The 9,134-nt window shown below is 47.8% G+C and overlaps 1 protein-coding gene across 8 annotated transcripts in view; it reads right to left on the reverse strand.

The window, feature by feature from the left end:
* LOC127001220 (zinc finger protein OZF-like) overlaps positions 1-2,548 on the reverse strand; it is an 80,971-nt gene extending 78,423 nt beyond the window's left edge. For 3 of the 8 annotated variants that reach the window (XR_007754919.1, XR_007754920.1, XM_050865450.1), the window contains exon 1: positions 2,257-2,509. The gene's annotated coding sequence lies outside the window, so the exon portion shown is untranslated. Of the gene's footprint in view, positions 1-2,256 lie in introns of all 8 variants that reach the window. The other 5 variants (XR_007754921.1, XM_050865451.1, XM_050865456.1 and 2 more) reach the window with 5 other exon arrangements.
* Between the last annotated feature and the right edge of the window lie 6,586 nt (positions 2,549-9,134).

Consider the following 9,134-nt stretch of genomic DNA (forward strand, 5'->3'; position numbering starts at 1 on the left):
GCTCCTTCCTGTCCCAAGTGCAGCCCGTCCACACCCTGGCCCGCCCCTCCTTCCTGTCCCAAGTGCAGCCGTCCACACCCTGGCCCCACTCCTTCCTGTCCCAAGTACAGCCGTCCACACCCTGGCCCCCACTCCTTCCTGTCCCAAGTAAAGCCCGTCCACACCCTGGCCTCCGCTCCTTCCTGTCCCAAGTACAGCCTGTCCACACCCTGGCCCCACTCCTTCCTGTCCCAAGCAGCCCGTCCACACCTATTTACTCCTTCCTGTCCCAAGTACAGCCCATCCACACCCTGGCCCTCGCTCCTTCCTGTCCCAAGTGCAGCCGTCCACACCTGGCCCTCCGCTCCTTCCTGTCCCAAGTACAGCCGTCCACACCCTGGCCCCCACTCCTTCCTGTCCCAAGTACAGCCAGTCCACACCCTGGCCCTCCGCTCCTTCCTGTCCCAAGTACAGCCTGTCTACACCCTGGCCCCCCACTCCTTCCTGTCCCAAGTACAGCCCGTCCACACCCTGGCCCCCCACTCCTTCCTGTCCCAAGTACAGCTTGTCCACACCCTGGGCCTCCGCTCCTTCCTGTCTCAAGTGCAGCCCGTCCACACCCTGGCCCTCCGCTCCTTCCTGTCCCAATTACAGCCCGTCCACACCCTGGCCCCCCACTCCTTCCTGTCCCAAGTACAGCCCATCCACACCCTGGCCCTCCGCTCCTTCCTGTCCCAAGTACAGCCCGTCCACACCCTGGCCCCCCACTCCTTCCTGTCCCAAGTACAGCCCGTCCACACCCTGGCCCCCCACTCCTTCCTGTCCCAAGTACAGCCCGTCCACACCCTGGCCCCTCACTCCTTCCTGTCCCAAGTACAGCCCGTCCACACCCTGGCCCCCCACTCCTTCCTGTCCCAAGTACAGCCCATCCACACCCTGGCCCTCCGCTCCTTCCTGTCCCAAGTGCAGCCTGTCCACACCCTGGCCCCCCACTCCTTCCTGTCCCAAGTGCAGCCCGTCCACACCCTGGCTCCCCACTCCTTCCTGTCCCAAGTGCAGCCCGTCCACACCCTGGCCCTCCGCTCCTTTCTGTCCCAAGTACAGCCCGTCCACACCCTGGCCCTCCACTCCTTCATGTCCCAAGTACAACCCGTCCACACCATGGCCCCCCACTCCAACCTTGCCCAAGTACAGCCCGTCCACAACATGGCCCACCACTCCTTCCTGTCACAAGTACAACCCATCCACACCCTGGCCCTCACTCCTTCCTGTCCCAAGTACAGCCCGTCCACACCCTGGCCCTCCGCTCCTTCCTGTCCCAAGTACAGCCCGTCCACACCCTGGCCCCCCACTCCTTCCTGTCCCAAGTACAGCCCGTCCACACCCTGGCCCTCCGCTCCTTCCTGTCCCAAGTACAGCCCGTCCACACCCTGGCCCCCCACTCCTTCCTGTCCCACGTACAGCCCGTCCACACCCTGGCCCTCCGCTCCTTCCTGTCCCAAGTACAGCCTGTCCACACCCTGGCCCTCCGCTCCTTCCTGTCCCAAGTACAGCCCGTCCACACCCTGGCCCTCCGCTCCTTCCTGTCCCAAGTACAGCCCGTCCACACCCTGGCCCCCCACTCCTTCCTGTCCCAAGTACAGCCCGTCCACACCCTGGCCCTCCGCTCCTTCCTGTCCCAAGTGCAGCCTGTCCAAACCCTGGCCCCCCACTCCTTCCTGTCCCACGTACAGCCCGTCCACAACCTGGCCCCCCACTCCTTCCTGTCCCAAGTACAGCCCGTCCACACCCTGGCCCCCCACTCCTTCCTGTCCCAAGTGCAGCCCGTCCACACCCTGGCCCCCCACTCCTTCCTGTCCCAAGTACAGCCCGTCCACACCCTGGCCCCCCACTCCTTCCTGTCCCAAGTACAGTCCGTCCACACCCTGGCCCCCCACTCCTTCCTGTCCCAAGTGCAGCCCGTCCACACCCTGGCCCCCCACTCCTTCCTGTCCCAAGTACAGCCCGTCCACACCCTGGCCCCCCACTCCTTCCTGTCCCACGTACAGCCCGTCCACAACCTGGCCCCCCACTCCTTCCTGTCCCAAGTGCAGCCCGTCCACACCCTGGCCCCCCACTCCTTCCTGTCCCAAGTACAGCCCGTCCACACCCTGGCCCCCCACTCCTTCCTGTCCCAAGTGCAGCCCGTCCACACCCTGGCCCCCCACTCCTTCCTGGCCCATGTGCAGCCCGTCCACACCCTGGCCCTCCTGCACCCCCCACCACCCGCACACTCACCCTGGGGGCCTGCACGCCGAGGGGCTCCTCCTCCTCCTCCACGAGAAACACTGCCAGCCTGCCAGGGCTCTTCAGGGCACGCGGCGGACCTCGACCTTGATCTTGATGACACAGGGGACTTGTTTGCTTCCTCCTCCTCCTCTTCTTCTTCTTCTTCTCTTTCCTCTATAGCTTCTTGGGTCCTTCTGGATTCTTTGATTTTTCTGTCTCCCTATATTCAGACTTTCCTATTTTCTCTTTTCCGATTGACCTATTTTCCCATTTACTTACCAATAAAATCCACGGGATCTACATATGATCTACATAGATCCTGTTGCCCGCCTCCATATTCATCTGTGTTTTGTGTTTGTCATATTTGTTTTTGAATGATGTTTCTTTTGACCTGCTCTGCTTCTTTTTTCTCTTCTTCACACTATATACAGGTTTTCCTATTTTCCGATTTGCCTATTTTCATTTTTTTCTTTTATTTTCCCTATTTTTTCCTCTTTTCTTTCTAATTGGAGACTTTTGATGCCGTAAGTTGTTGTCTTTTTATGCATTTCATTTATGGTCTTTTATTTCTTGTATTTTCTTTTCCTTAGGCTTAGTTTTATCCTTGGAGGAATAATACATGGAGTGGCCCTCAGCGGGTCGCTCTCTTGGAGGAAGAATACAGTATTCTTCCTCCTCTTGAGCATGCGTTGCCTAACTTTGTAATAACTACCGATGAAGTCCTTAAAGCTCTCCAATCCATTAAAACAAATACAAGTCCCGGACCTGACAACGTGTATCCTATACTGCTTAACCCTAGAATGGAAACCGTTTGCCGTTGGCACAAAAATTAAGGTGTTTTTGAAACTCGCGCTCACTGTGGTTAACCTTGGCCGACTTTTTCAACTCATTCACGGGCATGTATTAGTGCGTCGGTGCCCTGTTGAGGAGAGGCGGGTATCACAGTCCTCTGCTCCTTCTCACTTCTCTGGTATGATGAGTGCCCAGTGTGCCATTCGGCACAGCGTTTACAGTAACGTTATTTTTGTTGTCAAATAAAGTTTTGGAAGTGGCCATTTTGACCCAGGTGTGACGACATCTAGGAATTTTTTGGGGGGTGAGCATACATTAGCCTTTGTACTTCACAAAAAAACTATATACAGAAGTTTGTTTTTTTTTATTTTTTTTATTCGGTGCTGCGTGATAACGTCCATGTTACGAGACAGATCGTTCAATGAGTATGACTTGGCAGCATTTCTTTGGTGTGAGGACTTTCATTAGAGTGCTTTCATCACGTTGCAAGCAGGAGAATCGCCATTTTCCCTTGTCATTCGGTATATGGCGCCTTATGTTCAACCGGTCGTATCTCACCATTTGGTCCTAATTCCTCCATTGTGGTCGCAAGTGCTGCCCCGTGCGATGTTCAAAAAACGTCGTAGGCGCCATCTTGTGACGTGAGGGTCCTCACCCGTCGCCATTGACGGAGCGTTTCCGCGGTAAATTTGTAGCACTTCACCAGTCTCGCATTTCCGAACGAAACTAGTTTTTTTCGGTAGTTTTCGGCCTGTTTTGAATGAATATGCGTGTCATTTCTATCGCAAATCACGTGTTTTTTTTTTACCCCCCCCCCTTCCAACCAAGAGACTAATGATTTGCGATTAAAAATTTAGAGCACATTCATTCAAAACAGACCGAAATCTACCAGAAAAAACTAGTTTCGTCCACACAGGTGCATTTAAACTAAACATAACCCTAACATAACCTAACCTAACCTAAAACTAACCTAACCTAACACTAACCTAACCTAACACTAACCTAACCTAACCTAACCTAACCTAAAACTAACCTAACCTAACCTAACCTAACCTAACCTAAAACTAACCTAACCTAACACTAACCTAACCTAACCTAACACTAACCTAACCTAAAACTAACCTAACCTAACACTAACCTAACCTAAAACTAACCTAACCTAACACTAACCTAACCTAAAACTAACCTAACCTAACACTAACCTAACCTAAAACTAACCTAACCTAACACTAACCTAACCTAAAACTAACCTAGGGAGGCGGCGGTGTCGGCGGGCAGTAACCCATCAACCATCAGAGCGGTCGTGTGTCACGTCCTGGCCTTGACCGCCCTCCCTCCCTCCCTCCGTTATAAATGATTTCCGAGGGGTGTTTATGGGGATGAATTTACTCAGAATGCGGAGCTCTTTCTAATGGTCAGGGTAAGAAAAGCCATCTCTAGACTGGTGTACTCCTACAATAATACCGTTTCCGCCTCATCCACATCTCCACCTCTATACACAATATAAGGTACGGGTTTGCACTCCTACTTACGTATAGCTTTACATTAAGGTGGCAAGAGTCACAGGAACGCCTTTTACGCATGACGTGTGGGTTAGTTGTGGAGATTTAAGTGAAGCCGATTTTGGCGGTGGCTTGGGTGGCATACTTCAATATTTTTTTATCCCATGAAGGTGTAATAGCCTCCATACATGTGTATAGCTTTATTTCAACGTGGCAAGGTTCACAGGAACGTCTTTCACGCATGATGTGTGCATTAGTTGTGGAGATTTAGGTGTAGCCAGTAAGACTTTGGCTCGGGTGGCTTGGATTAATATTTCTTATCCCATGAAGCTGTAATAGCCTTCATACATGTGTATAGCTTTATTTCAACGTGTCAGGGGTCACTTAAAGGTCACTCATGCATGGTTTGTGCATTAATTGTGGAGATTTAGGTGTAGCCAAGAAGGCTTTGGCTCGGGTGGCTTGGATTAGTATTTCTTATCCCATGAAGCCGTAACAGACTTACCAATAACCAATAAGACTTACCAATAAAATCCACGGGATTTACATATGATCTACATAGATCCTTTTGCCCGCCTCCATATTCATCTGTGTTTTGTGTTTGTCATATTTGTTTTTGAATGATGTTGTGGATGTAGCATTTACTACGTGTTCTGGTAGTGAGTTCCATGTATTTATAACTGTGCGTGAAAGTGTGTTGTGTTTGCGTTTTGTTACATCTCTGTTTGTATATTTGTTTGGAGTGGCCACTTCGTGTTGTGTTTGTGGTTAGGAAAAGTGTGTGTTTGTCAATGTTTTCCATGCCACTCATTTTTTTGAAGACTTCGATCATGTCCCCTCTCTCTCTCCTATCCTCCAGCTTGGGAATGTTAAGTCTTCTCAGCCGCTCTTCATAAGGGAGGTTCTTAAGTGATGGGATGATTTTAGTGGCTCTTCTTTGTACTTTTTCTATTCTATTGATGTTTACTCTACCTTGTGGACTCCACACTTGCACAGCGTATTCCAGATGGGGGCATATGTATGTTCTGTATACACTGGCAAAGCCTTCCTCTGTCCAGTGCTTGAAAGTACGTTTGAGGAGGCCTAACATACTATTTGCTTTCGATGTTATATTTTCAATGTGATGCGTAAATTTTAGATCTTCTGAGAACAGAACACCCAGATCCTTTTCTTCTGTTGTTTGATTTATGTAGATGTCTTCCATCTTGTAAGGGTGTCTGTCATTATGGTGGCCAATGTGCATCACTTTACATTTGGGGATGTTGAATCTAAGCAGCCATGTTTTGGACCATTCCATCAGTTTGTTGATGTCTTCTTGTATGGTGTTCTTTTCTGCAATTGTGCTGCTTTTGCCATATAATTTTGTGTCATCTGTAAAGAGTTTGCATTGTGAAGTAATGTTGATAGGGAGGTCATTTATGTAGATCAAGAATAACAAGGGTCCCAGTACGGAGCCCTGGGGTACTCCGCTGGTTACCCTGGCTGGAGCGGACAAGGCTCCATTGACCCTCACCTTCTGGACTCTGTTTGCGAGGAAGTCTTCAATCCAGCCGAGTATGTGTCCCTTAACACCAGTTTGATGGAGCTTGTGGATGAGTCTCTTGTGTGGCACAGTGTCAAAAGCTTTTTCAAAGTCAAAATAGATTATATCAAATGGGTGGTTGTTGTCATGCAAGTCTGACCAGTCTGTGATTGCAGTTAATAAATTTGTAAGGCAGGATCTTGCTTTTCGAAAGCCATGTTGATTGTCGCATAGGGTTTGTTTTTCTTCACAATTGGTTATCAATGTGTCTCTTACTATTTCTTCTAAAACTTTTCATAAAATACTTGAGGCTTATAGGTCTGTAATTTTTGGCTTGGCTCTTGGATCCCTTTTTGTGGATTGGGGATACTATGGCTTCTTTCCACAATTTGGGTACAGTGGCTGTTTGTATGGATTTATTGTACAAGATGGTGAGTGGGTGGCAAAGCTCTTCTGCTAGTTCTTTCAGCAGTTTTGGGTGAAGGTTGTCTGGTCCTGGAGTCTTGTATTCATTTAGGGCTTTCAACTTTGCTTTAACTGTGGCTTCACGTATGTGGATTATGTCTACATCAATCGTGTTTCCAACTATGCTGGCAGTGAGTGGTTGTGGTGTGTCTACTTCATACAGGAGGGGGGCAGATTCATTGAGTAGAAGTTCCATTTGGTCATCCTCCTTTGTGAAAACAGACTTGAAAAAGAGGTTCAGTTCATTTGCTGTGTCTAGGTTGTCCGAAGTGAGTTAATTACTGCTTTTCAATAGCTTGCCAACATGTTCTTTGACCCTTTTATTGCTATTTGCATATCTATAGAGTGCTTTGGGGTTTGTTTTCACCTCTTCAAAAAGTTTTTGCTCATAGTCTTTTCGCACTTTCCTGAGTGTCTTGGTGCAGGCGTCTCTCTGTCTGATGTAGTCTTGGAAGGTTCGCAGACATTTGTTTGCAAGGTAACGCTTCCAGGCAAAATGCTTCCTCCTGACTGCTCTCTTGGCAAGGTTGTTGAACCAAGGCTGTTTGTCTTTCTCGGTTTCCACTTTCTTCCTTTCAGGTATAAATTCTTCTATTCCTTCCTGTAAGATTTCCTGAATGGTGTAAGCAATTTCATTTGTGTCAAGATGTTGTAATAATGAATCCCAATTTTTCTCGCTCAGTTTCTCTTTGAAGTCCAGATAGTTTCCTTTGAAGTAGTTTAGGTTTTTCCTTTCAGGGTTTGTTTTGGTCTTGCATTGGTAAATATAGTCGAAAGAGACAACACAGTGGTCACTTTTTCCTAAGGGGCTTAAATAATCAATGTTTTCAATGGATTGCTGATCGTTGGTCAGAATAAGGTCTAGTGCTAGATCTGTGGTTGCCCCTTACACGGGTGGGTTGGTTGATGTGTTGTGTTAGGAAGGCATCGTTCATGGCATCAAGGAACTTTTGTTCAGGTGAGTTTTCTGGTGTGGGAGTAGTTTGTGTGTCCCAGTCAATATTTGGCAAATTGAAGTCTCCAGTGATTAGGGTTCCATTTCTTTGATTTGCAGCTTTTTCCAGAATCTGGTGCAACAGCTGGTCATTTTCTTGGGAGGAGTTTCCCTTCTGGTAGATACAACCAGTGAGCACCCCGGGACCCCCATCTTTTCTGATCCAGCTGAAATGGCATTCGGAGAAACGTGCTGCGAGGTCGTCTAAGTCATTACAGGGCATAACGTTTAGCGTTTTGTGGAAATACATGATAATTCCACCTCGTTGCTCTCTTGTGTTGTCTTTTCGTGTCATGTGATAGTTCTGTAGTATTCCACTTTTGAGTTCGCTGTCAAGAATATTATCTGGTTGGCACCACGTTTCAATCAAGTATATTATGTCAGGCTTTATTGAGAAAACTGAGTGTTTAAATTCTGGTAGTTTGTTTCTAATACTTTCACAGTTTGTTAACATACACTTGAACGTGCTTAATTCTGACGATTTTGGGGGTGAGGAATTGCACTTGTAACCATTTGTACCATGGGAAAAATTAATACTATTATCACAATTCTTTATGTGAGAACTAATTCTAGTGAGATCCTTTAGTTTCTTATCTATATCTACATCATTTACATATGTACAGCTCAAGGTGATTGCATCTAGCAACCCCTCTCCAGCCTTTCTACTGGGTGGGGTTTTTCTACAATCTTCCCGTTTTTTATCATCCAGTTATCATTACCAGTCTCTTGTTTCTTGTCAGCCAGTGCAAGGCGGAGCTTGTTGTTCTCCTCGCGTTGTTTTGGTGTCATGTCAGGTGATATGTAGATGTTGCTCTCTGTTGGGTGTGTATCACGGCTCAGAGTCCTAAACTTTTTGGCATTTCTCAGCATCTGGCCGCGGCTTCTTTCATTTTCCACTTTAACTTTTAGCAGTCTGGGTTTGTTTGTTCCTTGCTGAGTTTTCCGACCAAGTCTAAATGCCTGTGTTAACAGCCTCCATACATGTGTATATCTTTATTTCAACATGTCAGGGGTCACATAAATGTCACCCATGCATGGTTTGTGCATTAGTTGTGGAGATTTAGGAGTACCCAAGAAGGCTTTGGCATGGGTAGCTGTGATTCACAGGTTGTCTTGACGGTGACTGGAGAGTGAAATTAAGGAACACATGCTATTTTCTTATGATAATAAAACTCGTCTCTCAGAATGCTTTTTTATCTTTACATAAATTCCCAAGTGGTACACTGAGATTTGAGAGCATACAAGACACATGTCAATGCAACCTGTTATAATTCTGATTGGGGGAAGAGAGGGGATGGGGGACAGGGTGGTAGAACACCCAAGAGAAGTAGGGGAGGGAAGAATGAGAAGACGGGAGTGTATGGAGAGAATTGATAAATCGCCTCTGCATTACCAAACTTCTCCCTTATTCCTTTCTCCCGTTACTTCTCTCATCCCTCTAAGGAAGTGGTGACACTGCTGTTGTGCCCCCCCCAAGGCTGCCGTGGTATTTGACTTGCTTGTTGAGATGAGACATCACAAGGTTGGAAACAGGAAAGTGACAACACCCTGAGACATCAATTACCCCTCCCAATTGCCAGTTTGGTGTGGTTTGCATACAGTACTGTCATCC

The sequence above is a fragment of the Eriocheir sinensis genome, chromosome 20, assembly GCF_024679095.1.
Source record: "Eriocheir sinensis breed Jianghai 21 chromosome 20, ASM2467909v1, whole genome shotgun sequence".
Lineage (NCBI taxonomy): Eukaryota > Metazoa > Arthropoda > Malacostraca > Decapoda > Varunidae > Eriocheir > Eriocheir sinensis.